Genomic DNA, 26,856 nt, shown 5'->3' with positions numbered 1-26,856 from the left:
TCATCCCTGACCCCAGGAGCTCACAATCTAATCTCCTATCACACAATGTATCACTACTCCCATCATCCCTGACCCCAGGAGCTCACAACCTAATCTCCTATCACACAATGTATCACTACTCCCATCATCCCTGACCCCAGAGCTCACGATCTAATCTCCTATCACACAATGTATCACTACTCCCATCATCCCTGACCCCAGGAGCTCACAATCTAATCTCCTATCACACAGTGTATCACTATTCCCATCATCCCTGACCCCAGAGCTCACAATCTAATCTCCTATCACACAATGTATCACTACTCCCATCATCCCTGACCCCAGGAGCTCACAACCTAATCTCCTATCACACAATGTATCACTACTCCCATTATCCCTGACCCCAGGAGCTCACGATCTAATCTCCTATCACACAATGTATCACTACTCCCATCATCCCTGACCCCGGAGCTCACAATCTAATCTCCTATCACACAGTGTATCACTACTCCCATCATCCCTGACCCCAGAGCTCACAATCTAATCTCCTATCACACAGTGTATCACTACTCCCATCATCCCTGACCCCGGAGCTCACAATCTAATCTCCTATCACACAATGTATCACTACTCCCATCATCCCTGACCCCGGAGCTCACAATCTAATCTCCTATCACACAATGTATCACTACTCCCATCATCCCTGACCCCGGAGCTCACAATCTAATCTCCTATCACACAATGTATCACTACTCCCATCATCCCTGACCCCGGAGCTCACAATCTAATCTCCTATCACACAATGTATCACTACTCCCATCATCCCTGACCCCAGAGCTCACAATCTAATCTCCTATCACACAATATATCACTACTCCCATCATCCCTGACCCCAGAGCTCACAATCTAATCTCCTATCACACAGTGTATCACTACTCCCATCATCCCTGACCCCAGGAGCTCACACTTCTTGTTTCTTGTTATACGAGTGTCTTACAATTGATCAGTCGGATTTCTTAGGAACTTGCCCTGATTTGCATCCTAGATAACTGAACTGTCAGCTCCTGGGCTCAGGACTGCTTTGGCACTTCTGTCTTTATACTGCGCTGCAGAATATGTCAGCGCTATCTCAGTGACTGGCGGAATAGGAGGGGGCTCCGGGCTCAGTACTTGCTGGTGTTTTACATTAGGGGGGATACTCTGTAGCGCGTGAAGCACTTTTTAAAGGGGAAGTGTCCACCAAAATCATCTCCTGACTTGTGATAGTGAAATCACCAGATCAGAAGCGTGAGAAATGTGCGTAGACTCTGTGACTACTGGGGGGCTCGGTGCTCTGCAGGACGCCTTCAGTTGGGGAGTCATCGGGGGTCCTAGCTCATGGACCCTACAGATAACAGTTTCTGGCAGGAGAGGATTTTTATGTGCATTCCCCTTTAAATAACAACTTTCCTCTATATAAATGTGAAAGATGGCGGCCAACGGACAGATCGGCACAAAGCGCCATAAATATTTTGCTGGTGGTCTTATCTGTGAAGGGCTTCTCGTGCCACGCTGCAGATTCTGCTGAGGATTGTACAGATCTCCAGAAAATGAATAGAAAATCGCAGTGAAAATCACCGATTCTTCATGCAGAACTATCATTGTGCACCTTCAGAGCGGCGCTCCACCTTGTATTCATTTTACCATTTATATTCATTACCTTTTTTGCACTTTTATTTTTATCTTTACTTTCAAAGAACATACGGTATGAAAAGAAATCTTTTTTTCTGCCATTGGAAACAGTCAGCGAGCTGCTTTTACCGGATCATCACGCGTGCCGTCGCGCCCAGATGTTAATGCGCCGCGCTACTAACAGTTCTTCCTCCACATTCGAGTTGTTTAATCCTCGCTCCCAGGATGAAATCGCCACTTTTGGGAGTTGGTTCGATAAAGTCTTTCCCCTTTTATCACCTGGTTTGCTCCATATTCACCTAGATACAAACATAGGATAAACCAAAAGCCATGGGCTCAGAGGGGTGACCAGTATGACCTGTGATAGTTGGGGGTCCTGTTGGAGATTTTGCATTCAGACCCACCATCGTGTTCCACTGCTGCACATAAACAAGGAGCGAAGGAGAATTACAGGCCGGGGGGCAGTAGATGCAGGAAGGTGCCCTCTGCATGGGGGTAACAGTGGGGTATGTGCCCGGGTGCTGCCTGTCCCTCCGCCTTCTGACCTGTCCGTCCTGAATAGCCCCATAGACATATTTGGCGCCTTTTGATATTTCTACGTCCCTGCAGAGTTATCATAGTCCCACTTGTAATGATGACATGATGTCAGGGATTCACCCCTTACAGTAGTGAGAGCCGCCTCCCTATAACACTGCTCCTTCTACTGAGTGGCCACTAGGTGTCGATGCTGCGCCACTGGTCGTGGACACCGGGGCAGGAGCTGCTGGACTCATGCACTCGCCGCAGGTTCCAGACATTAAAGAACAATTAGAATTGATGGTTTTAAAGAATAAAAAAAGGAAGTATCAATAAGAAGGAGCAAACCCGGGACTGCTGATGGCGTCCTACCCGGGACTGCTGATGGCGTCCTACCCGGGACTGCTGATGGCGTCCTACCCGGGACTGCTGATGGCGTCCTACCCGGGACTGCTGATGGCGTCCTACCCGGGACTGCTGATGGCGTCCTACCCGGGACTGCTGATGGCGTCCTACCCGGGACTCCTGATGGCGTCCTACCGGGGACTGCTGATGGCGTCCTACCCGGGACTGCTGATGGCATCCTACCCGGGACTGCTGATGGCGTAATGCAATGTATGTACACAGTGACTGCACCAGCAGAATAGTGAGTGCAGCTCTGGAGTATAATACAGGATGCAGGTCAGGATCAGTAGTGTAATGTATGTACACAGTGACTGCACCAGCAGAATAGTGAGTGCAGCTCTGGAGTATAACACAGGATGTAACTCAGGATCAGTAATGTAATGTATGTACACAGTGACTCCACCAGCAGAATAGTGAGCGCAGCTCTGGAGTATAATACAGGATGCAACTCAGGATCAGTAATGTAATGTATGTACACAGTGACTGCACCAGCAGAATAGTGAGTGCAGCTCTGGGGTATAATACAGGATGTAACTCAGGATCAGTAATGTAATGTATGTACACAGTGACTGCACCAGCAGAATAGTGAGTGCAGCTCTGGAGTATAATACAGGATGTAACTCAGGATCAGTAATGTAATGTATGTACACAGTGACTGCACCAGCAGAATAGTGAGTGCAGCTCTGGAGTATAATACAGGATGTAACTCAGGATCAGTAATGTAATGTATGTACACAGTGACTGCACCAGCAGAATAGTGAGTGCAGCTCTGGAGTATAATACAGGATGTAACTCAGGATCAGTAATGTAATGTATGTACACAGTGACTGCACCAGCAGAATAGTGAGTGCAGCTCTGGAGTATAATACAGGATGCAGGTCAGGATCAGTAGTGTAATGTATGTACACAGTGACTGCACCAGCAGAATAGTGAGTGCAGCTCTGGAGTATAACACAGGATGTAACTCAGGATCAGTAATGTATTGTATGTACACAGTGACTCCACCAGCAGAATAGTGAGTGCAGCTCTGGAGTATAACACAGGATGTAACTCAGGATCAGTAGTGTAATGTATGTACACAGTGACTGCACCAGCAGAATAGTGAGTGCAGCTCTGGAGTATAACACAGGATGTAACTCAGGATCAGTAGTGTAATGTATGTACACAGTGACTGCACCAGCAGAATAGTGAGTGCAGCTCTGGAGTATAATACAGGATGTAACTCAGGATCAGTAATGTAATGTATGTACACAGTGACTCCACCAGCAGAATAGTGAGTGCAGCTCTGGAGTATAATACAGGATGCAGGTCAGGATCAGTAATGTAATGTATGTACACCGTGACTGCACCAGCAGAATAGTGAGTGCAGCTCTGGAGTATAATACAGGATGCAGGTCAGGATCAGTGCTATATACCCCAGTAATTTGCTGGTTGGAGTGCAGGTATTGGGCTTTTAGTTTGGGTTTTTTCCTGTCTCTGGGGTTGTTGGCACTTTCTGGGGTTGTATATTTAGGATCTCGTCGTTTGGCCGCGGTCTGTGCCGGTGCGGAGCGTACGGTGATTTCTCGTCTGTGACCTTCAGGTTGCGGCTCAGTGAAGAGGAGAAGTTCTTCCTCTCCAGGTGCGATATGTAGGTTTCAGGCGCAGAACGAGCGGCGTCATCCCGGCAGATCCTCCGAGTGTAATTATCAGGAGGCCGGATAAACACATCCATATTTCTGCGGCCGAAGAGGGAAATTATCTGTTGCCGCCGTGATGAGGGGAAAGGTCAAAGCAATGAGGCAAAAACTGCGCAGAAAGACCGCGGAGGAGACCCCGAGAGTGATATTATTTAATCGGCCACATTGCAATTTGTGCTGCGTTTAGCACTGTATATAGGGCAGCACAGCGGCTCAGTGCTCAGCACTGTACTATATATAGGGCAGCATGATGGCTCAGTGCTCAGCACTGTACTATATACAGTGGTGGCCAAAAGTATTGGCACCCCTGCAATTCTGTCAGATAATACTCAGTTTCTTGCAATCACAAATTCTTTGGTCTTATTCTCTTCATTTAATTTGCTTGCAAGGAAAAAACACAAAATAGAATGAAGCAAAAATCAAATCATTGATCATTTCACACAAAACTCCAAAAATGGGCCAGACAAAAGTATTGGCACCCTCAGCCTAATACTTGGTTGCACAACCTTTAGCCAAAATAACTGGGAACAACCGCTTCCGGTAACCATCAATGAGTTTCTTACAATGCTCTGCTGGAATTGTAGATCATTCTTCTTTGGTAAACTGCTCCAGGTCCCTGATATTTGAAGGGCGCCTTCTCCAAACTGCCATTTTGAGATCTCTCCACAGGTGTTCTATGGGATTCAGGTCTGGACTCATTGCTGGCCACCTTAGAAGTCTCCAGTGCTTTCTCTCAAACCATTTTATAGTGCTTTTGGAAGTGTGTTTTGGGTCATTGTCCTGCTGGAAGACCCATGACCTCTGAGGGAGACCCAGCTTTCTCACACTGGGCCCTACATTATGCTGCAACATTTGTTGGTAGTCTTCAGACTTCATAATGCCATGCACACGGTCAAGCAGTCCAGTGCCAGAGGCAGCAAAGCAACCCCAAAACATCAGGGAACCTCCACCATGTTTGACTGTAGGGACCGTGTTCTTTTCTTTGAATGCCTCTTTTTTTTCCTGTACACTCTATGTTGATGCTTTTTCCCAAAAAACTCTACTTTTGTCTCATCTGACCAGAGAACATTCTTCCAAAACGTTTTCGGCTTTCTCAGGTAAGTTTTGGCAAACTCCAGCCTGGCTTTTTTATGTCTCGGGGTAAGAAGTGGGGTCTTCCTGGGTATCCTACCATACATTCCCTTTTCATTCAGACGCCGACGGATAGTACGGGTTGACACTGTCGTACCCTCGGACTGCAGGGCAGCTTGAACTTGTTTGGATGTTAGTCGAGGTTCTTTATCCACCATCCGCACAATCTTGCGTTGAAATCTCTCGTCAATTTTTCTTTTCCGTCCACATCTAGGGAGGTTAGCCACAGTGCCATGGGCTTTACACTTCTTGATGACACTGCGCACGGAAGACACAGGAACATTCAGGTCTTTGGAGATGGACTTGTAGCCTTGAGATTGCTCAAGCTTCCTCACAATTTGGTTTCTCAAGTCCTCAGACAGTTCTTTGGTCTTCTTTCTTTTCTCCATGCTCAATGTGGTCACACAAGGACACAGGACAGAGGTTGAGGCAACTTTAATCCATGTTAACTGGCTGCAAGTGTGATTTAGTTATTGCCAACACCTGTTAGGTGCCACAGGTAAGTTACAGGTGCTGTTAATTACACCAATTACAGAAGCATCACAGGATTTTTCAAAGGGTGCCAATACTTTTGTCCACCCCCTTTTTTAGGTTTGGTGTGGAATTATATCCAATTTGGTTTTAGGACAATTCTTTTTGTGTTTTTTTCATTGAAGACAAATTAAATGAAGAAAATAAGACCAAAGAATTTCTGATTGCAATCATTTTCAGGAAGAAACTGAGTATTATCTGACAGAATTGCAGGGGTGCCAATACTTTTGGCCACCACTGTATAGGGCAGCACCGTGGCTCAGTGGTCAGCACTGTACTATATATAGGGCAGCACGGTGGCTCAGTGGTTAGCACTGTAGTATATATAGGGCAGCACAGTGGTTAGCACTGTATTGTATATAGATCAAGCATAGTGACTCAGTGATTAGTACTGTACTATATATAGGGCAGCACGGTGGCTCAGTGGTTAGCACTGTATTGTATATAGATCAAGCATAGTGACTCAGTGATTAGTACTGTACTATATATAGGGCAGAATGGTGGCTCAGTGGTCAGCACTGTACTATATATAGGGCAGAATGGTGGCTCAGTGGTCAGCACTGTACTATATATAGGGCAGCACGGTGGTAGCACTCAGTGGTCAGCACTTTACTATATATAGGGCAGCACGGTGGCTCAGTGGTTAGCACTGCACTATATATAGGGCAGCACAGTGGCTCAGTGGTTAGCACTGTACTATATATAGGGCAGCACAGTGGCTCAGTGGTTAGCACTGTACTATATTTAGGGCAGCACGGTGGCTCAGTGGTTAGCACTGTACTATATATAGGGCAGCACGGTGGCTCAGTGGTTAACACTGTACTATATATAGGGCAGCACGGTGGCTCAGTGGTTAGCACTGTACTATATATAGGGCAGTATGGTGGCTCAGTGGTCAGCACTGTACTATATATAGGGCAACACGGTGGTTCAGTGGTTAGCACTGTACTATATATAGGGCAGCATGGTGGCTCAGTGGCTAGCACTGTATATAGGGCAGCATTGTGGCCCAGTGGTTAACACTGTGTTACATATTGGGCAGCACAGTGGCTCGGTGGTTAGCATTGTACTGTATATAGGGAGCACGGTGGCCCTGTGTTTAGCACTGTACTATATATAGGGAAGCATGGTGGCTCAGTGGTTAGCACTGTATATAGGGCAGCACGGTGGCTCAGTGGTTAGCACTGTATATAGGGCAGCACGGTGGCTCAGTGATTAGCACTGTATATAGGGCAGCACAGTGGCCCTGTGGTTAGCACTGTACTATATATAGGGAAGTATGGTGGCTCATTGGTTAGCACTGTACTATATATAGGGCAGCATGGTGGCTCAGTGATTAGCACTGTATATAGGGCAGCACAGAGGCCCTGTGGTTAGCACTGTACTATATATAGGGAAGTATTCCTCAGCAAAGACTCTGCAAAAACACTAGTGCATGCCCTCATCATATCCCGCCTCGACTACTGCAACCTCCTGCTCCGTGGCCTCCCTTCCAACACTCTTGCACCTCTCCAATCTATCCTAAACTCTGCTGCTCGACTAATCCACCTGTCCCCCCGCTATTCCCCGGCCTCTCCTCTCTGTCAATCCCTTCACTGGCTCCCTATTGCCCAGAGAATTCAGTTCAAAACTCTAACCATGGCATACAAAGCCATCCACAACCTGTCTCCCCCATACATCTGTGACCTAGTCTCCCGGTACTTACCTGCACGCAACCTCCGATCCTCACAAGATCTCCTGCTCTACTCTCCTCTTATCTCCTCCTCCCACACTCGTATACAAGATTTCTCCCGTGCTTCCCCCCTACTCTGGAACTCTCTACCCCAACATATCAGACTCTCGCCGACCGTGGAAACCTTCAAAAGGAACCTGAAGACCCAACTCTTCCGACAAGCCTACAACCTGCAGTAACCACCGCTGCACGGCCAGCTCTACCCTCACCTACTGTATCCTCACCCATCCCTCGTAGACTGTGAGCCCTCGCGGGCAGGGTCCTCGCTCCACCATACCACTGCACGACCAGCTCTACCCTCACCTACTGTATCCTCACCCATCCCTCGTAGACTGTGAGCCCTCGCGGGCAGGGTCCTCGCTCCTCCTGTACCAGTCGCTGACTCGTTTTGTTAAGATTATGTAAATGCTTTTGTTATGTATATCCCTATCACATGTAAAGCGCCATGGAATAAATGGCGCTATAATAATAAATAATAATAATAATAATAAGTATTGTGGCTCAGTGGTTAGCACTGTATATAGGGAAGTATGGTGGCTCAGTGGTTAGCACTCTATATAGGGCAGCACGGTGGCTCAGTGGTTTTCATTGTACTATATATAGGGCAGCACGGTGGCTCAGTGGTTAGCACTGTATATAGGGCAGCACGGTGGCCCTGTACTATATATAGGGCAGCATGCTGGCTCAGTGATTAGCACTGTATATAGGGCAGCACAGTGGCCCTGTGGTTAGCACTGTACTATATATAGGGAACTATGGTGGCTCAGTGGTTAGCACTCTATATAGGGCAGCACGGTGGCCCAGTGGTTGACACTGTACTATATATAGGGCAGCACGGTGGCTCAGTGGTTATCATTGTACTATATATAGGGCAGCACGGTGGCTCAGTGGTTAGCATTGTATATAGGGCAGCACAGAGGCCCTGTGGTTAGCACTGTACTATATATAGGGAAGTATTGTGGCTCAGTGGTTAGCATTGTATATAGGGAAGTATGGTGGCTCAGTGGTTAGCACTCTATATAGGGCAGCACGGTGGCTCAGTGGTTTTCATTGTACTATATATAGGGCAGCACGGTGGCTCAGTGGTTAGCACTGTATATAGGGCAGCACGGTGGCCCTGTACTATATATAGGGCAGCATGCTGGCTCAGTGATTAGCACTGTATATAGGGCAGCACAGTGGCCCTGTGGTTAGCACTGTACTATATATAGGGAACTATGGTGGCTCAGTGGTTAGCACTCTATATAGGGCAGCACGGTGGCCCAGTGGTTGACACTGTACTATATATAGGGCAGCACGGTGGCTCAGTGGTTATCATTGTACTATATATAGGGCAGCACGGTGGCTCAGTGGTTAGCATTGTATATAGGGCAGCACAGAGGCCCTGTGGTTAGCACTGTACTATATATAGGGAAGTATTGTGGCTCAGTGGTTAGCACTGTATATAGGGAAGTATGGTGGCTCAGTGGTTAGCACTCTATATAGGGCAGCACGGTGGCTCAGTGGTTTTCATTGTACTATATATAGGGCAGCACGGTGGCTCAGTGGTTAGCACTGTATATAGGGCAGCACGGTGGCCCTGTACTATATATAGGGCAGCATGCTGGCTCAGTGATTAGCACTGTATATAGGGCAGCACAGTGGCCCTGTGGTTAGCACTGTACTATATATAGGGAAGTATGGTGGCTCAGTGGTTAGCACTCTATATAGGGCAGCACGGTGGCCCAGTGGTTGACACTGTACTATATATAGGGCAGCACGGTGGCTCAGTGGTTATCATTGTACTATATATAGGGCAGCACGGTGGCTCAGTGGTTAGCACTGTATATAGGGCAGCACGGTGGCCCCGTGGTTATCATTGTACTATATATAGGGCAGCACTGTGGCTCAGTGGTTATCATTGTACTATATATAGGGCAGCACAGTGGCTCAGTGGTTACCACTGTATATAGGGCAGCACGGTGGCCCCGTGGTTATCATTGTACTATATATAGGGCAGCACTGTGGCTCAGTGGTTATCATTGTACTATATATAGGGCAGCACAGTGGCTCAGTGGTTACCATTGTATATAGGGCAGCACGGTGGCCCAGTGGTTATCATTGTACTATATATAGGGCAGCAAGGTGGCCCAGTGGTCATCATTGTACTATATATAGGGCAGCACTGTGGCTCAGTGGTTAGCACTGTATATAGGGCAGCACGGTGGTCCAGTGGTCATCATTGTACTATATATAGGGCAGCACTGTGGCTCAGTGGTTAGCACTGTATATAGGGCAGCACGGTGGCCTAGTGGTCATCATTGTACTATATATAGGGCAGCACTGTGGCTCAGTGGTTAGCACTGTATATAGGGCAGCACGGTGGTCCAGTGGTCATCATTGTACTATATATAGGGCAGCACTGTGGCTCAGTGGTTAGCACTGTATATAGGGCAGCACAGTGGCCCAGTGGTCATCATTGTACTATATATAGGGCAGCACGGGGGCTCAGTGGTTAGCACTGTATATAGGGCAGCACAGTGGCTCAGTGGTCAGCACTGTTATATATAGGGCAGCACGGTGGCTCAGTGGTTAGCACTGTATATAGGGCAGCACAGTGGCCCAGTGGTCATCATTGTACTATATATAGGGCAGCACGGGGGCTCAGTGGTTAGCACTGTATATAGGGCAGCACAGTGGCTCAGTGGTCAGCACTGTTATATATAGGGCAGCACGGTGGCTCAGTGGTTAGCACTGTATATAGGGCAGCACAGTGGCTCAGTGGTTATCATTGTACTATACTGACAACAAGAAAACTTGCAAGAAGCTCTGAAAAATTAGTGAATTTTAGTGAGTTTACAAAACGCAAAACAAGTTGTATGTGTGAGATCTTTGTGCAGAAAGAGATACTGGGTCACAGGATGCGTGGAGCGGGTTTCCCGCTGTGGATTTCCATTATAACTTATGATTTGCGGCAGCGATCGTCCCACGTCCGCTATAGGACGTTTTCTGGGGATTTACGCCAGAACTCTGAGCTCTTTCCGCTGCTTGTGCTCGTACAGCTCTGATTGTGACAGTAATGACATGTGACAAGTCTGAAAACCCTGTGAAACGAGTCCATGACTTTCCCGACCTCCACTGGAGGTTTCCAGCGATATTTCTTTTGTCACTGATGCTGATTACGGGGGGGTATTCTCAGGACTCCAGCGATTAAGAGGTTAACAGACATTGAGAGATGTTATTTCGGATAAGCGAGGTGTTTTCAGGTCGCCCACGTTCTGCTCCCGGCTCTGACATTGCCAGGGCATTAATATGCCGCAGGTCCGGGCTGCAGCGCAGGGAGGGGAGCGCGGACCAGTTTTTCTCCTGGGGCCTCTTAAAGCCTAAAAGCGTCTGTGATTGATCCTGGGAGATGATGTAAAGAAGCCGCGAGTTCACACTAATTAACATAACGGCTAATTGTGCTGAGATATTATCATCTCTCCGGTCAGCGCCGCCGCCGCCGCGAAAATCCACAATCATCACATTAAAGTCTGCGAGGAAAAGAAAAGCAGAGGAAAGCGGGAATGCGGCATTTATGGGGAATAAAACGAAACGAAACACGTACTGTTGACAAAGGACACGTTATCTGCACACAAAAAAAACGCAATAAAAACGCATCTAAACCTGCTTTTTGTAAGCAGCTTCTTAACTCCCAAGAGAGCAGGAAAAAACGCCGCAAAAAATGCAACTTGTGAACATAGCCTGAGGATTGCACGGTTGGTGTTAGTTTATCTTTGGGCCTTTTCGCCCCTGGCGTTGTCTCTTCCTCACGGCTGCTGGGCATGGCCGCCCGGTCGTGACATCTGCAGCTATTTCTTGTATCATCTCCCGCCGGCCGCTCGTGATAAGGAGATACAGAGTGGCGCTGCGGTGGCTGCCTCCATGCTCGCCGCTGATATCCTTCATCTGATATCTCTTATCACCTTGTTCTGTTTCTGGAAGAACCAGGAATAAAACGTTTTCTACAGAAGAAGCGCGCAGTCATCATGGAGAGAAAGAGCGGAGGAGATTCTGGATAATGACGATATTCATGTACCGAGAGGTGGCCCCAGACATGGCGTCCACAGGGGGCCGATGTGACATCGCCCCCATACACTTCAGTGGAAGTTGTAGACGACATGCCTGCAATTCGTCTTTTTTCGCTGCTGTCTCTCGAGCAGATTCGCCGTGTATCCCGGACCGGAAGGGTGGCAGAGTTATCACTGCTGGTACAGAAGTCAGAAATGGCTCTGTGGCGCTCAGGGGATGGGGACTACTCGGCGCCCGGGCCTTGATGCCTGGTTTTGGGGGATGTCGCAGTGGTCGGCTCCCGAGCCCGTACCCTGGGGTCTCTCTTTAAAAAGGGGAAATGAAATGTCAAAGTTCGTGACGCCACCTGTGGTGTCTGGTGAAGGTCACCAGCGCTGCGGCAGTCCGCTGAGGCCGGTGTTGTGGCAGCTTAGATGATATCGCTCTCCACAGGTGGAGCAGGGCCTCAGGGCAGCATAAGAGGGGGGATGCAGGACAGAGGGGACCCAGCCGGGTCAGAGCAAGAATATGGTAGCACACAAGAAAGTCACTTCTGTACCTTTACTGGAATTAGTTCAGGGACACCCCGGAGCACTGTAGGGTGAGCGGTGCACGTCCGGATTCTCCCCAGTGAGCGGGTGTAGGGCCTCCTGTTTCTTGGCTCTCTGTAGTAAGTTTCTGACCTGCCTGGAGCTAGGCCTAACTTGGTTTCTGTCCTGCACCGGCTGACCTTGTGGTAGGGCCTTCTTTTGGAGAGCACTCTCCCAGCTTGCGGGGCCTGCGTGACTCCTGGCTCTGTTATGTATCAGCTCTTGGGTGATCCTGGGACCTGAAGTCTTCCAGGGGTCTCCGGATGTCTCTACAGGGGTGGGGGGGTATACAGCCCTGTAGATGAGGACCCAGTGTCCGGTAGATGCTTTCTGGGGTGAGCGGGTAAAGCTCCTCTGCCCCCAATGCTATTCACTCCTCTAGCCTTCGGCCTACTCGGGCCCTCACTAGGCTATACACACTGGCAGTTAGCTGGCAACCTCTTCTGCCGCTCTCTGAGCGTCGGCAACGTTCCTGGCTCACTAACCTGAGCTGCTTGAGTCTAGACTAGCAGGAGCCTCGTGCTCCACTGCTGAACCTTTAGCTGTGTTCTCTAGACTGCAAACTGAAACTAGGCTGAGCTCCTCTGCAGACTGACCTGTTTCTGTGTCTCACTCTGCAGGAACTGCTAGGCTCTGGCTCGACTGCACTGACTCCTTCTGTGTCTGAGCAGGAACTCCCTAGCTGCTCTGTACTCTAGCAGGCTAGGAACTGAACTGCCTAACTCCACCCTCCGTATTTATATCCCTATCAGGGCTACCTCTGGTGGTCTGAGGTAGGGTGGAGGTGTGTGTATGCTGTGAGCGGCCTCTTGTGGAGAAATCCTTTAATGCACCCCTCTAGGATCTGTGGCACTATTGCACAGCAGGGCGCCACAGCGCCACTTGTATCAGTCGTAGGATTGTGACCTGAATCTCCCGCAGTTTCTCTCCTGATAGGTCACTAAATGCTCCTACAATGTAGACAATGCTCTGTGAGCTCCGCACAGCGCTCTCCCCGTCCTAGCACCCGGCTGATGCCGCCTATTACATATTCAGAAGGCAGAGGACTAGACCTCTAGCGCCACTTATTGGATTTAGCAATCCTAAAATTCAATGTTGACGCTTTAACAGTTCTGCCACTCTCGGCCAGGCAGATCAGATCTCCTGCATTGGCCTGATGAAGGGCAGCACCCTGAAACACGTGTCAGGTTTGGCTTCTTATCCTAAGTCCTGTGGCATTGCTCATTAAAGGGAACCTGTCAGCTCCACTAACGCTATTAACCTGGTGATATAGGGTTAATCTGCAGGCTAATGGCGGTATGAAGGTGCCCAGAAACTGTCCTGAGAGTGCAGCTGCGGGAGAAAATGACCCTTATTTCTACCAGAAGCTGACGACTTTCTGTCATACAACAAGTGTGCAAGTTCAGTCATCACTCGCTGTACTGTGAGCACGGCCCGGCACTGATCCACTCCCGGGTGCCACACTTTCAGTACAGCACCTTCATAGCACAATAAACCTGCAGATTAACCCCATAGCTGCAGGCTGATAGCGTTATTGGACATTGCATAGACTTTTAGGATTGCCACATCCAATAGGTGGCGCTAGAGTTCCTGTCCTCTTCCTCTCTGAACAAGTTATTTGCATATTTAAATTCCGAGAGGAGCATTGCACGGCCCATAAGTCTCCTTACACCGGTCTGGCGCTCTGCGCAGGGAGAAACGTTCCCCTTAGAGCCCCGCTACATACTGATACATTGTAACAAACATCGGAGAATCACCTGGATGAATACATTGTAGCATCAGCTGTGTCTTGGGCAAAACAGGTTTTCACCCCCCAGGTACATTTGCACACAGAGGTTTTTGATTAGTCCTTTGTAGCTCGTCCGAAAAATGACTCAAAAATCACTGGAAAATACTGGACAGACTCTTCTAAAATCACTTTGCTTTTCACAAGTCTTTTGAGTGTTTTTTTTTTCCCAGCCCCTGATGGAAAATGCAACAAACGAAAATCCAAGCTGCAAAAAAACATCCAAACTGTTTTAAAAACTTTTCCAAAACTTACCCTTAAAGGAGCGTTTCCTGACGAGCGTTTCCGTTTGAAAAACACGTTGCTTTGAACGTCCCAAAAACTCTGTCTGCACACGGTCATAAGTAAATAGATTGCGACCCTCATATTACATGATGTGGGTAGGGGGTCTCCATGAGAGATCAGACCCCGTTTCCACATAGCCTACTCAAAGTCATGCATGGCAATTAGGAGAACAACTGAGTAGAATGACATAGAAAACTTTATTACATTAATATATCATTAAAAGATAGTACATCACTTTAGTAACGTTAACATGTAGTTGAGACAAACAGACATAAGGTCCCTCATATTGCATGTAAATTGGTCTAAATAAGGGTTCGACCCAAAAATCCAAGCTATGTGCTCATATTAGAACAGGGAGACGGCTTTCTCAAGAGGCCTCTTGAGAAAGCCAGGTCCTTTACCGGCGAAACGCGCGTCGAGGCTCTTTTCCCACCCTGTGTCCTGTCCCTGCACTATTCTTTGCTGGTCTAGGGGTCCCTCTATATTCGGGTGAGTTTGGTACAAAATGATCTTTAGGACTATTGGGTTTGCTTCACCCTTTTGTGAGTGAATTGTGATCATTCTAATGGTATGTCCGTCTCCCTGTTCTAATATGAGCACATAGCTTGGATTTTTGGGTCGAATATTTACATGCAATATGAGGGTCCTTATGTCTGTTTGTCTCAACTACATGTTAACGTTACTAAAGTGATGTACTATCTTTTAATGATATATTAATGTAATAAAGTTTTCTATGTCATTCTACTCAGTTGTTCTCCTAATTGCCACACGGTCATAAGGTAAAGAAGAATGTTTCCACCCAGTGACAGCAAGCTGTGATGTGGAAGGCTGCAGAGCTGACGCTCCTCTCTAGGGATCGTGTACAGGGTCCTGAACCCTCTGATTAATGATGGAAATGTCTCTGCAGCCGAGACGTGTAATAAAGAAAGGATCAGTGAGATCCAGCGGAGGCTGCGGGGTGTGATTAATTCTGCAACCTGCTCCTCATCTTCAGGTGCCGGACTGGTAATAAGAGAGCGGGGGAGGCGAGGCGGGGGGCTCAGCTAATATTGGGGGATTACGCCGCACTTAGCGCTGTTTATTTCTGACCAATTTTACAGATTCATTTTCTGTATTTAGTATTCTGCAAAGGATGGAAGCGAGGAGAAGGGAGAGGAGATATCCAGGGAGAGAGGGCGTGAAGAATGACCCCGCCACTGTCTGCATACAGCTCTTCACCTGTGTATTGTATACAGCTCCTCATCTGTGTATTCTATACAGCTCCTCTCCTGTCTGCTGTATATAGCTCCTCACCTGTCTGCTGTATACAGCTCCTCACCTGTCTGCTGTATACAGCTCCTCTCCTGTCTGCTGTATACAGCTCCTCACCTGTCTGCTGTATACAGCCCCTCTCCTGTCTGCTGTATACAGCCCCTCTCCTGTCTGCTGTATACAGCTCCTCACCTGTCTGCTGTATACAGCTCCTCACCTGTCTGCTGTATACAGCTCATCACCTGTCTACTGTATACTGCTCCTCTCCTGTCTGCTGCATACAGCTCCTCACCTGTCTGCTGTATACAGCGCCTCACCTGTCTGCTGTATACAGCTCCTCTCCTGTCTGCTGTATACAGCTCCTCTCCTGTCTGCTGTATACAGCTCCTCACCTGTCTGCTGTATACAGCCCCTCTCTTGTCTGCTGTATACAGCTCCTCACCTGTCTGCTGTATCCAGCTCCTCACCAGTCTGCTGTATACAGCTCCTCTCCTGTCTGCTGTATACAGCTCCTCTCCTGTCTGCTGTATACAGCTCCTGTCTGCTGTATACAGCTCCTCTCCTGTCTGCTATATACAGCTCCTCACCTGTCTGCTGTATCTAGCTCCTCACCTGTCTGCTGTATACAGCTCCTCTCCTGTCTGCTGTATACAGCTCCTCTCCTGTATGCTGTATACAGCTCCTCTTCTGTCTGCTGTATCCAGCTCCTCTCCTGTATACAGCTCCTCTCCTGTCTGCTGTTTCCAGCTCCTCACCTGTCTGCTGTATACAGCTCCTCACCTGTCTGCTGTATACAGCTCCTCACCTGTCTGCTGTATACAGCTCCTCACCTGTCTGCTGTATACAGCTCCTCACGTGTCTGTTGTATACAGCTCCTCTCCTGTCTGCTGTATACAGCTCCTCTCTTGTCTGCTGTATGCAGCTCCTCTCTTGTCTGCTGTATACAGCTCCTCTCTTGTCTGCTGTATCCAGCTCCTCTCCTGTCTGCTGTATCTAGCTCCTCTCTTGTCTGCTGTATCCAGCTCCTCTCTTGTCTGCTGTATCTAGCTCCTCTCTTGTCTGCTGTATACAGCTCCTCACCAGTCTGCTGTATACAGCTCCTCTCCTGTCTGCTGTATACAGCTCCTCTCCTGTCTGCTGTATCTAGCTCCTCTCTTGTCTGCTGTATCCAGCTCCTCTCCTGGCTGCTGTATCTAGCTCCTCTCTTGTCTGCTGTATACAGCTCCTCTCCTGTCTGCTGTATCTAGCTCCTCTCTTGTCTGCTGTATCCAGCTCCTCTCCTGGCTGCTGTATCTAGCTCCTCTCTTGTCTGCTGTATCCAGCTCCTCTCCTGGCTGCTGTATCTAGCTCCTCTCTTGTCTGCTGTATCCAGCTCCTCTCCTGTCTGCTGTATCTAGCTCCTCTCTTGTCTGCTGTATCCAGCTCCTCTCCTGTCTGCTGTATCTAGCTCCTCTCTTGTCTGCTGTATACAGCTCCTCTCCTGTCTGCTGTATCTAGCTCCTCTCTTGTCTGCTGTATCCAGCTCCTCTCCTGGCTGCTGTATCTAGCTCCTCTCTTGTCTGCTGTATCCAGCTCCTCTCTTGTCTGCTGTATACAGCTCCTCTCTTGTCTGCTGTATACAGCTCCTCTCTTGTCTGCTGTATACAGCTCCTCTCCTGGCTGCTGTATCTAGCTCCTCTCTTGTCTGCTGTATCCAGCTCCTCTCCTGTCTGCTGTATCTAGCTCCTCTCTTGTCTGCTGTATACAGCGCCTCTCCTGTCTGCTGTATCTAGCTCCTCTCTTGTCTGCTGTATACAGCTCCTCACCAGTCTGCTGTATACAGCTCCTCTCCTGTCTGCTGTATACAGCTCCTCTCCTGTCTGCTGTATCTAGCTCCTCTTTTGTCTGCTGTATACAGCTCCTCACCAGTCTGCTGTATACAGCTCCTCTCCTGTCTGCTGTATACAGCTCCTCTCCTGTCTGCTGTATCTAGCTCCTCTCTTGTCTGCTGTATACAGCTCCTCACCAGTCTGCTGTATACAGCTCCTCTCCTGTCTGCTGTATACAGCTCCTCTCCTGTCTGCTGTATCTAGCTCCTCTCTTGTCTGCTGTATCCAGCTCCTCTCCTGTCTGCTGTATCTAGCTCATCTCTTGTCTGCTGTATCCAGCTCCTCTCCTGTCTGCTGTATCTAGCTCCTCTCTTGTCTGCTGTATCCAGCTCCTCTCCTGTCTGCTGTATCTAGCTCCTCTCTTGTCTGCTGTATACAGCTCCTCTCCTATCTGCTGTATCTAGCTCCTCTCTTGTCTGCTGTATCCAGCTCCTCTCCTGGCTGCTGTATCTAGCTCCTCTCTTGTCTGCTGTATCCAGCTCCTCTCTTGTCTGCTGTATACAGCTCCTCTCTTGTCTGCTGTATACAGCTCCTCTCTTGTCTGCTGTATACAGCTCCTCTCCTGGCTGCTGTATCTAGCTCCTCTCTTGTCTGCTGTATCCAGCTCCTCTCCTGGCTGCTGTATCTAGCTCCTCTCTTGTCTGCTGTATACAGCGCCTCTCCTGTCTGCTGTATCTAGCTCCTCTCTTGTCTGCTGTATACAGCTCCTCACCAGTCTGCTGTATACAGCTCCTCTCCTGTCTGCTGTATACAGCTCCTCTCCTGTCTGCTGTATCTAGCTCCTCTCTTGTCTGCTGTATCCAGCTCCTCTCCTGGCTGCTGTATCTAGCTCCTCTCTTGTCTGCTGTATACAGCTCCTCTCCTGTCTGCTGTATCTAGCTCCTCTCTTGTCTGCTGTATCCAGCTCCTCTCCTGGCTGCTGTATCAAGCTCCTCTCTTTGTCTGCTGTATCCAGCTCCTCTCCTGGCTGCTGTATCTAGCTCCTCTCTTGTCTGCTGTATACAGCTCCTCTCCTGTCTGCTGTATCTAGCTCCTCTCTTGTCTGCTGTATACAGCTCCTCTCTTGTCTGCTGTATCTAGCTCCTCTCTTGTCTGCTGTATACAGCGCCTCTCCTGTCTGCTGTATCTAGCTCCTCTCTTGTCTGCTGTATACAGCTCCTCACCAGTCTGCTGTATACAGCTCCTCTCCTGTCTGCTGTATACAGCTCCTCTCCTGTCTGCTGTATCTAGCTCCTCTCTTGTCTGCTGTATCCAGCTCCTCTCCTGTCTGCTGTATCTAGCTCCTCTCTTGTCTGCTGTATACAGCTCCTCTCCTGTCTGCTGTATCTAGCTCCTCTCTTGTCTGCTGTATCCAGCTCCTCTCCTGGCTGCTGTATCTAGCTCCTCTCTTGTCTGCTGTATCCAGCTCCTCTCTTGTCTGCTGTATACAGCTCCTCTCTTGTCTGCTGTATACAGCTCCTCTCTTGTCTGCTGTATACAGCTCCTCTCCTGGCTGCTGTATCTAGCTCCTCTCTTGTCTGCTGTATCCAGCTCCTCTCCTGGCTGCTGTATCTAGCTCCTCTCTTGTCTGCTGTATACAGCGCCTCTCCTGTCTGCTGTATCTAGCTCCTCTCTTGTCTGCTGTATACAGCTCCTCACCAGTCTGCTGTATACAGCTCCTCTCCTGTCTGCTGTATACAGCTCCTCTCCTGTCTGCTGTATCTAGCTCCTCTCTTGTCTGCTGTATACAGCTCCTCACCAGTCTGCTGTATACAGCTCCTCTCCTGTCTGCTGTATACAGCTCCTCTCCTGTCTGCTGTATCTAGCTCCTCTCTTGTCTGCTGTATCCAGCTCCTCTCCTGGCTGCTGTATCTAGCTCCTCTCTTGTCTGCTGTATCCAGCTCCTCTCCTGGCTGCTGTATCTAGCTCCTCTCTTGTCTGCTGTATCCAGCTCCTCTCCTGTCTGCTGTATCTAGCTCCTCTCTTGTCTGCTGTATACAGCTCCTCTCCTGTCTGCTGTATCTAGCTCCTCTCTTGTCTGCTGTATCCAGCTCCTCTCCTGTCTGCTGTATCTAGCTCCTCTCTTGTCTGCTGTATACAGCTCCTCACCAGTCTGCTGTATACAGCTCCTCTCCTGTCTGCTGTATACAGCTCCTCTCCTGTCTGCTGTATCTAGCTCCTCTCTTGTCTGCTGTATCCAGCTCCTCTCCTGGCTGCTGTATCTAGCTCCTCTCTTGTCTGCTGTATACAGCTCCTCTCCTGTCTGCTGTATCTAGCTCCTCTCTTGTCTGCTGTATCCAGCTCCTCTCCTGGCTGCTGTATCAAGCTCCTCTCTTTGTCTGCTGTATCCAGCTCCTCTCCTGGCTGCTGTATCTAGCTCCTCTCTTGTCTGCTGTATACAGCTCCTCTCCTGTCTGCTGTATCTAGCTCCTCTCTTGTCTGCTGTATACAGCTCCTCTCTTGTCTGCTGTATCTAGCTCCTCTCTTGTCTGCTGTATACAGCGCCTCTCCTGTCTGCTGTATCTAGCTCCTCTCTTGTCTGCTGTATACAGCTCCTCACCAGTCTGCTGTATACAGCTCCTCTCCTGTCTGCTGTATACAGCTCCTCTCCTGTCTGCTGTATCTAGCTCCTCTCTTGTCTGCTGTATCCAGCTCCTCTCCTGGCTGCTGTATCTAGCTCCTCTCTTGTCTGCTGTATACAGCTCCTCTCCTGTCTGCTGTATCTAGCTCCTCTCTTGTCTGCTGTATCCAGCTCCTCTCCTGGCTGCTGTATCAAGCTCCTCTCTTTGTCTGCTGTATCCAGCTCCTCTCCTGGCTGCTGTATCTAGCTCCTCTCTTGTCTGCTGTATACAGCTCCTCTCCTGTCTGCTGTATCTAGCTCCTCTCTTGTCTGCTGTATACAGCTCCTCTCTTGTCTGCTGTATCTAGCTCCTCTCTTGTCTGCTGTATACAGCTCCTCTCCTGTCTGCTGTATCTAGCTCCTCTCTTGTCTGCTGTATCCAGCTCCTCTCCTGGCTGCTGTATCTAGCTCCTCTCTTGTCTGCTGTATCCAGCTCCTCTCCTGGCTGCTGTATCTAGCTCCTCTCTTGTCTGCTGTATCCAGCTCCTCTCCTGTCTGCTGTATCTAGCTCCTCTCTTGTCTGCTGTATCCAGCTCCTCTCCTGTCTGCTGTATCTAGCTCCTCTCTTGTCTGCTGTATACAGCTCCTCTCCTGTCTGCTGTATCTAGCTCCTCTCTTGTCTGCTGTATCCAGCTCCTCTCCTGGCTGCTGTATCTAGCTCCTCTCTTGTCTGCTGTATCCAGCTCCTCTCTTGTCTGCTGTATACAGCTCCTCTCTTGTCTGCTGTATACAGCTCCTCTCTTGTCTGCTGTATACAGCTCCTCTCCTGGCTGCTGTATCTAGCTCCTCTCTTGTCTGCTGTATCCAGCTCCTCTCCTGGCTGCTGTATCTAGCTCCTCTCTTGTCTGCTGTATACAGCGCCTCTCCTGTCTGCTGTATCTAGCTCCTCTCTTGTCTGCTGTATACAGCTCCTCACCAGTCTGCTGTATACAGCTCCTCTCCTGTCTGCTGTATACAGCTCCTCTCCTGTCTGCTGTATCTAGCTCCTCTCTTGTCTGCTGTATCCAGCTCCTCTCCTGGCTGCTGTATCTAGCTCCTCTCTTGTCTGCTGTATACAGCTCCTCTCCTGTCTGCTGTATCTAGCTCCTCTCTTGTCTGCTGTATCCAGCTCCTCTCCTGGCTGCTGTATCAAGCTCCTCTCTTTGTCTGCTGTATCCAGCTCCTCTCCTGGCTGCTGTATCTAGCTCCTCTCTTGTCTGCTGTATACAGCTCCTCTCCTGTCTGCTGTATCTAGCTCCTCTCTTGTCTGCTGTATACAGCTCCTCTCTTGTCTGCTGTATCTAGCTCCTCTCTTGTCTGCTGTATACAGCGCCTCTCCTGTCTGCTGTATCTAGCTCCTCTCTTGTCTGCTGTATACAGCTCCTCACCAGTCTGCTGTATACAGCTCCTCTCCTGTCTGCTGTATACAGCTCCTCTCCTGTCTGCTGTATCTAGCTCCTCTCTTGTCTGCTGTATCCAGCTCCTCTCCTGGCTGCTGTATCTAGCTCCTCTCTTGTCTGCTGTATACAGCTCCTCTCCTGTCTGCTGTATCTAGCTCCTCTCTTGTCTGCTGTATCCAGCTCCTCTCCTGGCTGCTGTATCAAGCTCCTCTCTTTGTCTGCTGTATCCAGCTCCTCTCCTGGCTGCTGTATCTAGCTCCTCTCTTGTCTGCTGTATACAGCTCCTCTCCTGTCTGCTGTATCTAGCTCCTCTCTTGTCTGCTGTATACAGCTCCTCTCTTGTCTGCTGTATCTAGCTCCTCTCTTGTCTGCTGTATACAGCTCCTCTCCTGTCTGCTGTATCTAGCTCCTCTCTTGTCTGCTGTATCCAGCTCCTCTCCTGGCTGCTGTATCAAGCTCCTCTCTTGTCTGCTGTATCCAGCTCCTCTCCTGGCTGCTGTATCTAGCTCCTCTCTTGTCTGCTGTATACAGCTCCTCTCCTGTCTGCTGTATCTAGCTCCTCTCTTGTCTGCTGTATCCAGCTCCTCTCCTGGCTGCTGTATCTAGCTCCTCTCTTGTCTGCTGTATACAGCGCCTCTCCTGTCTGCTGTATCTAGCTCCTCTCTTGTCTGCTGTATACAGCTCCTCTCTTGTCTGCTGTATCTAGCTCCTCTCTTGTCTGCTGTATACAGCTCCTCTCCTGTCTGCTGTATCTAGCTCCTCTCTTGTCTGCTGTATCCAGCTCCTCTCCTGGCTGCTGTATCAAGCTCCTCTCTTGTCTGCTGTATCCAGCTCCTCTCCTGGCTGCTGTATCTAGCTCCTCTCTTGTCTGCTGTATACAGCTCCTCTCCTGTCTGCTGTATCTAGCTCCTCTCTTGTCTGCTGTATCCAGCTCCTCTCCTGGCTGCTGTATCTAGCTCCTCTCTTGTCTGCTGTATACAGCGCCTCTCCTGTCTGTCCTCTGCAGCTCGTGATCTCTCCCATATCCAGCGCTCAGGTCCTCGCCTCTCGTGCTGCTCATCCCCTCTTCACCCCGGACCCTCGTCTTCTCGGCACAGGCCTCCACAGCAGAACTGCAGACAGATCCGTCCTTTTCCATCTTATTAAACGACTCCTCACATTTTACTCAGATCTGATCATGAATATGGAAAACACTTAAATTCTGCCATTTAGACGGGTTTTGGTTGCGGTGATGAGTCGCTGGCAGGTTTAATTATTCTGCGAAGGAGAGAGGACGATTTACAAGCCGACGTTCTTTACATATTCAGACTCGGCTCCGTAATAACTGCATTTTGTTGCTGCAGCGCCGGCTTTTCCTCGCAGAATTAACCCTTTCCCAGGACATTTGTAAATGACACCACTATACTGCCCCACTGTCCCTGTATTATGCCGTCATACAATATCCAAATAATACTAATATATAAAGCCGATATACAGTAGTGTTCAAAATACCAGCCGTCCAATATGACTGACCAGATTAATCACTGTTTTTGGTATAAATTCTATCACCAGATAACAGACAATTTACCAGTTGGTGCAGTAGATTGTAAGAAAACCCCCAGACTCAACATTCATGATCTGCAGGTTTCTGAGTCTGTGATTAATTAATTGTACGGGGGAGTGTTCAAAATAATAGCAGTGTGGAGATCAATCAGTGAGGTCAATCATTCTGTGAAGAAACAGGTGTGAATCAGGTGGCCCTTATCTAAGGCTGGAGCCCGCACATGTTGTACATGCATTTCTCCTTGAAAGCCTGAGAAATATGGGTCGTTGGAGACATTGTTCAGAAGAACAGCGTACTTTGATTAAAAAGTTGATTGGAGAGGGTAAAACTTATAAAGAAGTGCAGACAATTATAGGGGACTCTATAATTAGGCGGACAGACAGGGTCATCTGCCGCCGAGACCATGAATGCCGAACAGTGTGTTGTCTGCCGGGTGCTCGGGTTCGGCATATTACGGATCGGATAGACAGATTGGTGGGTGGGGCTGGGGAAAACCCAGCGGTCATGGTACACATCGGTACAAATTACAAAGTTAAAGGGAAGTGGAAGGTCCTTAAAATTATTACAGGGAGCGCTGAAGGCCAGGACCTCCAAAGTGGTGTTTTCAGAAATACTGCCGGTGCCACGAGCATCACTAGATAGACTGCGGGAGCTTAGGGAGATAAATAAGTGGCTTAGAAATTGGTGCAGGAAGGAAGGGTTTGGGTTCATGGAGAACTGGGCCGACTTCGCTGTTGGCCACAGGCTCTACGGTAGGGACGGGCTGCATCTCAATGGGGAGGGTGCAGCTGTGCTGGGGGAAAAAATGGTCAGACGGATGGAGGAGCTTTTAAACTAAGATCTGGGGGAGGGAGGGTATTCGTGCTAATAAGGGGATAGATGGAGTAGACAGAGAGAGTGGGACAGTAGGGGTTATAGAGGATCTAGGGGGCTGGGATATGCAAGGAAAGTAGGGAGCTGAGTAGGAGTAACAAAAATGCTAATGGTATTAAATGTCTGCTGGCAAATGCAAGAAGTCTCACAAACAAAATGAATGAACTGGAGACTCTTGTGTCGGTCACGGAATATGATGTGGTGGGCATTACGGAAACCTGGCTGGATGAAAACCATTACTGGGTGACAAACATGTAAGGGTATGCTACATTTAGAAAGGACAGGAAAGACAAAAAAGGTGGAGGGGTGTGTATTTTCGTTAGATCCAATTTAAAACCTGCGCCCAGTGACGACATTGGGGGGAGCTGTGACAATGTAGAGTCAGTCTGAGTCAATGTACATGGGGATGGACATAAAGGAAAGCTGCTAATTGGAGTTTGTTACAAGCCTCCTAATATAGCTGAACTGGTAAAGGATGAAATGCTGCAACAAATTAAAAAGGCAGCAAATAAAAATAGGGTCCTTTATTATGGGGTATTTTAACTATCCAGACCTTCATTGGGACATAGAATCGTCCAATTGTGCTAAAAGCTGCAAGTTCTTATCCACAGTGTAGCGTCGGCGTCCCTGCCTCCTGCTAGGCAGGGACGATGTTCCCCTCACCTCTCCGCTCCGTGCCCGGCGTCTTCCTCCCGCTCTGCTGGCAGCGCGCGCTGCTTCCCGACCACTGTGCTTAGGGCGCGCGCGCGCTCCCCCTCTCTTAAAGGGGCAGCACGCGCCGTCCTAAGGAGTCCCCGGCCAATGGCCGGAGGACCTCACCATATATAAGGCACCTCCTCCAAAATGGAGGTGCCCGAGCAATGTTGTTACATAGCCTATCACTCTGCTTCAGCCCTCAGGTCCCGTTACCAGATACCTGCCAGTTACCTGCCAGATTCCTGCTTGATACCTGCCTGATACTTGTCTATCTGCTTACATTCCTGCGGTCCGACAGTCTGCCTACCAGCCCTGCCAGTCTGTCTATGGATCTGATTGCCCGCTCACCTGGGAGCGCTCATCTGCTACCTGCCTGCTAGCCTACCTGGAGGCTCTGCCGTCACGTGCTGTGACCACCTGCCTGTCCAGAGACTCTTACCCGCTCACCTGGGAGCGTCCACCAGCTACCTGCCTGCTAGCCTACCTGGAGGCTCCGCCGTCACGTGCTGTGACCACCTGCCAGTCCTGAGACTCTCGCCTGCTCACCTGGGAGCGTCCACCTGCTACCTGCCTGCTAGTCTACCTGGAGGCTCTGCCGTCACTTGCTGTGACCACCTGCCTGGCCAGAGACTCTTGCCCGCTCACCTTGGAGCGTCCACCTGCTACCTGCCTGCTAGCCTATCTGGAGGCTTAGCCGTCACTTGCTGTGACCACCTGCCTGTCCTGAGACTCTTGCCCGCTCACCTGGGAGCGTCCGCCTGCTACCCGCCTGCTAGCCTATCTGGAGGCTTAGCCGTCACTTGCCGTGACCACCCGCCTGTCAAGAGACTGTCCCTGTCACTTGCCGTGACCTCCTGCCCTTCTACCCAGAGACTGTCCCCGTCACTTGCCGTGACCTCCTGCCCTTCTACCCAGAGACTGTCCCCGTCACTTGCCATGACCTCCTGCCCTTCTACCCAGAGACTGTCCCCGTCACTTGCCGTGACTACCTGCCCGCCTACCCTGGGAGCCACCCGCTTCCTTACAAGTACTGCCTCTTTGTATCGTTGCTCAGAGGTTCCACCTCCCAGACCCGTTACACACAGTTCAGGAGAATGACCTCTCTCAGCTGTAGATGAACCAACCAGGGGAGGTAATCTGCTGGATCTGGTAAGCTGCTGGATCTGGTAATCTGCTGGGTCTCGTCCTGTCACATAGACCAAATACAATATCAGATCTACAGGTCCGGGAGCTTTTGGGAAACAGTGACCACAATATAGTAAGTTTCAATGTAATATTGTTAGAACCCTCCTGTTTGTTTTTTTTTCCATCTTGTGTTTTGCGGTCACGTGACCATCTGCCTTTATATTCCAGGTCCGCCCTTTTGGCTGTGCTGGACTTCAGTGTTTGACTGTTTCTCTAGCCAGGTGCTTCTGTGCCTTTCTCTGTCAGTTCGCTTGGTCCTTCTGGGACCTCTTGTACCTTTTTATCAGTTTGTCTTTTGTGTTCTGCAACAACTTCTCTGTTTAGGAGGTGTCCCATTTTTGTCCCAGTCCTTAGTTCTTTTAGGGACCCCTCCCCTTATGCTATAGGTCTTCGTTCAGACTTGCCGAGGACTAAGGCGGGCCTGTTCGCTAGGAACAGGCAGCCCGCTACATTGTAGGGATTCAGCTTAGTCTTACTGTAGGGACAGCTTTCCCCTATCTTCCCTTAGTACATGTTGCAGATCATAACAAATATTCAATAAAACATTTAGAAAAGGAAATGCAAAAACATGGATCTTTAGGAAGGCTGATTTCAACAAATTAAGGGAAGAGCTTAATCGAGTAGACTGGGACCATGTGATGGTAACTGGAGATACCGAACATAAATGTGGCATGTTTAAGAAAATACTACTAGAATCCTGTAGAAAATGTATACCCTCTGGTAATAAAATGTCCAGGAATAAAAAGAAACCATCATGGATAAATAAGACAGTACTGAGTTTAATAAGACAAAAACAAAGGGCCAAGAAATCTTGAAGGCCGAGAATACAGAAATAGCATTTCAGGAGTATAAAGACCTCAATAAGAAATGTAAAAAAGAAATCCTGCTAGCAAAATAATCTACAGAGAAACAAATCACCAGCAACATTAAAATAAATCCAAAAAATTCTATAAATACATCAATGCCAAAAAGAAAAAAACAAGACGGTATCGGCCTCTTAAAAGACAATAATAACAAGATAATTATAGAGGACAAAGAAAAGGCTGAGATATTAAACAGGCACTTTTCATCCAAGTTCACCAACAAACCGTCTGTTCCAGGGATCTTTCAACAGGGCAAAAATCAAAG

The 26,856-nt window shown here is 49.0% G+C and overlaps 1 long non-coding RNA gene across 1 annotated transcript in view; it reads left to right on the top strand.

Annotated features, from left to right (window-relative positions):
* The window catches only part of LOC141160911 (uncharacterized), a 40,820-nt gene extending 15,033 nt beyond the window's left edge, over positions 1–25,787 (top strand). Inside the window, exon 3 of the long non-coding RNA XR_012250568.1 lies at positions 24,740–25,787. This is a non-coding gene — a long non-coding RNA (uncharacterized lncRNA). The remainder of the gene's footprint in view (positions 1–24,739) is intronic.
* The last annotated feature ends 1,069 nt before the right edge of the window (positions 25,788–26,856 follow it).

The sequence above is a fragment of the Phyllobates terribilis genome, unplaced genomic scaffold, assembly GCF_046119375.1.
Source record: "Phyllobates terribilis strain yellow unplaced genomic scaffold, ASM4611937v1 Scaffold_9__5_contigs__length_417890890, whole genome shotgun sequence".
NCBI lineage: Eukaryota > Metazoa > Chordata > Amphibia > Anura > Dendrobatidae > Phyllobates > Phyllobates terribilis.
Note: the sequence above shows the minus strand (reverse complement) of the source record. Positions and strands in the feature narration are given on the sequence as shown.